The sequence below is a fragment of the Trematomus bernacchii genome, unplaced genomic scaffold, assembly GCF_902827165.1.
Source record: "Trematomus bernacchii unplaced genomic scaffold, fTreBer1.1, whole genome shotgun sequence".
NCBI classification, from domain to species: Eukaryota; Metazoa; Chordata; class Actinopteri; order Perciformes; family Nototheniidae; genus Trematomus; species Trematomus bernacchii.
Window position 1 is genome coordinate 147,545 of NW_022987724.1, and position 4,931 is coordinate 152,475.

Genomic DNA, 4,931 nt, shown 5'->3' on the forward strand with positions numbered 1-4,931 from the left:
TTTGAGTTGTGAAATTTAATTAGAAGAAGGCGCCACAATAATTAATTCAGCCTGGTTAACTGAATGGGGAAACAAAGCAGTGATTTCCTAGCAGCCACCCTCCTGACTGTGGCTGAAGTTAAGCCAACATGAGATCAAGAGAGAGAGCTCTGAACAGCTGCTTCACGGCGTCAGACTGACACCTGACTAATACGAATCGTCTGTTATTGAAGTTGCAGCACAGGATGCACAGCTAATACATTGGAAAACCTATTTTCTCAATCAGCTTCCTACTATGAGAGTTTGGACCCTTTCATGAACACAATATCTGCTGCCAAATTTCCATCACTTTGGTTTTTTTCTGTTGAGAGAAGTCTGAACTCCCTTCCACTGGTTTAATGTGGGCAGGGTGGTGATGTCATGTATGTCTGTGCACCAATCAGGACTCGGCTTTATTTGAATCAAAATCTGAAGATGGATAGTATGGTGTTTGCTCATGTTGCTTAGATGGTGTCAGTCAAATGTGATCAACAAATACATGGTGTTAAAATATGTATCAATACCAATGCAGTTAAGTGCTTTTATTACTTTTGAGAATACAATCATGTCAATCAAAGCATTCAGTTTTGTAAAATGACACCACCACTTCTCCCCATTTAAAACATACATCAACACGTTTTGGTGGATTCTCGGTATGCATGCCGCACATCAGCCAAAGACCGTACATCTATATCAATTTTAGGGTTGATCATGTGACGACCAACTCTGTTATCATGCTTTCCCATTAACTTGCATTCCATATAACGTCTGAATTAAGAATATATAAAGACGTGTGTTCGATCAAAACGTTATAAATGTGTTGCATATAAAGTAATGAATATGTTAAGAGGCTCAAGGTAGCACCTGTACTGTGAATTGTGTACTGTACTGTAAAGCACTTTGTACATCCGTGTTGAGAAGGGTGCTATATAAATAAAGTTTTACTTACTTACTTACTTACTTACCTCAACTCTGTCAAATTACCCAACAAATGTATTATATTTCTTCGCAACAAAACCCAAACAACTTTTTGGACATTTGAAGTCGCTGCTTTATGTGTGACTGGTGTACAATGACAAGTGACAAGACATCCCCAGAGAGTCCTGGCTCCATTAAAGTGACGTTTATTCTCTTCCAATATCGCTGCTTAGGTTACTACGATGAAGCTTTCGGACATCTGCTGGATCCGTTGAGTCCGTTCACATCGCCGGTATGCAAGTTTCTATTTAGGGAATAACTGTAGATGCTGGAAATATTGTTTTATGATGTGAGACAATGTCTCGCTCCCCTCAATGAAGAGGGACTGGAATAAGGAATTGATATCCCCTTATAATGGAAAAGCAGTTATGGATTACACAACGAGCAGATATTTCCAAATCGGACACCTCCAGTCCAGAATCACTTCATTTGCTGAGTGGTGTTCACAGAAGGTTTCTTTAATCGGTGTTGGAGCTGTGGCTGTTGGGAATGTCATTTGTTAATTATTAAGGCCTAAACCAAAATAGGCCTCACAGGAGTTTTGATCTGATGACACGGTAGACAAAAGTCAAAGCATTAGAAAAAGTTATTAGAGTTTATCCTGTGGATGTCGGTACACATTTGAATGGCAGTCAGATATTTCAGTTTGGATGGAAATGGTTTCTGGAACCACTTTGTTCAGGGTGTTTAAGTCAGAGGCACTAACATCACATGTTACATAACATTGTTCTCCCTTGGAAGCATTTGTAGGGTCTCAACCTCAATTACAGAGTCCACCAAAAAAATGTCTTTGCACAAGTGACAATGAAGGAGGAACAAATCCAACCTCATCTCCTTAATAGTCTTCATCTATTGTACGTGTAACTCATCTGAAATCCTTATTAAACACATATTGAAATTCTGTCAATAAGATAAGATATTACTTTATTGATCCCAATTTGGGAAATGTTTGTGTTGCAGCAGCATAAAAAGACATGGCATTGTACAAGAAATATTAAAAGACAAGAAATAAACAAGAAAGTAGAAAATATACATATACAAATTAACAATAACAAGATTACATATACATAAGAATGTGACAGATGGAATATTAAATATTAAACTGAATATATAAGTGTAAAATGTACAGTGAAGAGAGAAACTATGGAGCAGAGAGTTTCACCTTTACCAAGAAAACAACACATTTTTTTGTTTTGTGTAAAGAAATCAATACCTTCAAAATGAGCAAACAAATAACTTCACATACAATGTAAGAGACAACATTTCCACATTCAGTATTGAAGCCGTTGACTATTCCTTCCTGAGGCCAACACTTCCTACAGGTGGTGACAATTGTTTTCCCTGGAAGTCACATGAGTCTCATTTTGCAACAGATGGTTTCATTTTGCACTCTCCATCACAAGACCACAGTCAGTCCAAGGTGTGTGTGCATGAATATGTGTGTGTCTTATTTGAAGACAATAAAGAGTTCACATGTAGGCGGCCGTGTGACGCCATACATACATACATACACTGACATCTGTTTGGTATCCAGGCAACTGCACTGTGTTTCCCCGGGTGCGGCTCAGCACAAAGTTTCCACATGGTTATTAAAAGTGACCAAATGTGGGACAAATGGTCGTTCATACTTTGATTTTTATGACTTCAATGATGACATAGCGTGCAGCCTGCATGTGCACGAGCGAAGCTACTGTACCCATCTTACACTTCTTTAAAGTGATGCAAGGCTGAAACTGTGCAGCAGTGAAGCAACTGTTCCTGCTGTCAGTCATGATGTTTCGATATGTGTGTGAAGTGCAACACAATGAGCTTAGTGTTGCCACAGTGCTAACTAAGCTTGGTCTATTTTCTTTAGGTTTCTGAGCGCTGTCACATCTAACAAAACGAGTTAATCCCCATTATGAGACCTGTCACTGTTGCATGTTAGGTCGTTACTTGCTTAAGGGAAAACACAAAAGAGAAGATTTCCTATTATTTACTGGCGTGAGATCTAAGGTTTATTGTCAGTCAACAGTAGATCAGCAGAACATGCAAGATAGTAACATGTTTTTAAAAAATGTAGGTGATATTAAAGCTGTAAATCACAGCATAGAGAGGAATTCAACCAGTGTTGGGAATCATATTATCCCAATATTGATTAATATTTACTTTTATTTGGTGTTGTTGACGTTAAGTCCCTTGTATGGGTGACTATTACAACAAATAAATGCATCACTCAATAAATCAAATAAGGCCTCAACTTCCAAATAAATGTGCAGGTAATTTTTAAATATGTAATCTATATTATTGCACTTTTTAAGGCAGCATACTTTATGAACTTGAAGGTGTTTCAAAGGAGGAATTAGTTGTTGTAGTATTAACATAACCATTCCTTTTAAATTCAAACCTAATATCAAAGTTGTTTCATTAAAACGTCAGAGGAAATCATTAGGAATTAAGGGACCTATGAAATAGAGCGTGACCAAAACAGTGTGCAGTTTAGACCGGACTAAAATACTAAGAAGCCCATCATGCAGCTTGTATCACATCTCACGCTTTCCTGCCTCATAAAGCATAATGCGTCACAGTTATAACCGCCCTGATATGAATGAGCCAAGTGATTCATTCAGAGAAGGGCTCAGATTTTGTGATGACGTTTCTCTGAAGCTAGCTGGCAGGCCTGCACTTTATAGCAGGGATTGATCATTTGTACATCACTGTTTCTCATTATAGTTGAAAAGTATATTAGAATGATCATGGTGTGATTGATTAAGAGGATCTTTACAAAAACTAAGATGTTTTCTTAAGTCTAAATTGGTAGATCGGGATATCTCTGTAGCTCCACAATGCTTTGGAAAATGCACTAGTCCGTATAGCGATTTCATTAAAATGTGTGATTAATCACGCAGACCTACTAGCTATTTTTCTTCTTATGGCCGTAGGGAAATTAGTTTCCCCTGCTCTCAATCGTAGTAATGAGGTTTAGAATTCATTAAAAAAAAATGCTTAATTATTCTTTTTGGTAATACTTTGTATGAGTTTTTACTTTCCACCTCGTCTAATAGCAACAAATTAACGAATAATTAGACAAGGAATCCACAAACTCAAACCGCATGTAGTCAAGGCCGGATTAACCACAGGGCACACTCGGCACGTGCCCAGGGGCCCTTGAGCAAGAGAGGGCCCTCAGTGACAAGAGAAAAATGTTTTTTTTGGCACAACCTCACTCATCATACATGGTTTTTTTCTCTTTCTTTCTCTTTCTCTCTTTCTCTCTTTCTCTCTCTCTCTCTCTCTTTCTCTCTTTCTCTCTTTCTCTCTCGCTCTCTCGCTCTCTCGCTCTCTCGCTCTCTCGCTCTCTCGCTCTCTCGCTCTCTCGCTCTCTCGCTCTCTCGCTCTCTCGCTCTCTCGCTCTCTCTCTCTCATATACTGATCACTTAGTTGAGCTACCACATACTTTCAATACATGTTTTACTTAACTCTCAATGGTTGTGACTAATAGAACTCCTTGTGTACTTGTACAGCCAGCCAGTCATATTTTGGCATTTTAAGTAGGGTGCTGCTCTGAGGTTTTGAGTGATATTAAGGTCTTCTTGAGCCATACACTGTCTTGAGATCTTATCCATTGTATCCTTGTCTTGTGATTTTTGACTGAAAGGGCAAAAGGCTAGACCTACTTTGGTTGAACTATGTGGCTGCGTCCCTGCTTTTGAGAAATAGGTGTGCGATTGACATGCCAGATTGAAAATGTTAAATATTGGTCATGTTGGGTAGGCGTGTTGTTACGTGTTGGGTTGGCGTGTTGTTACGTGTTGGGTTGAGGGGCCCCGAGCTCTCAGTGCCCAGGGGTCCCTGGAGGTACTAATCCGGCCTTACATGTAGTGTTTGTTTATTGCAATTCATGAACAGGAAAAAGGAGTTAAAAAGATCTGTCAATAACTGTAACAACACGGAAG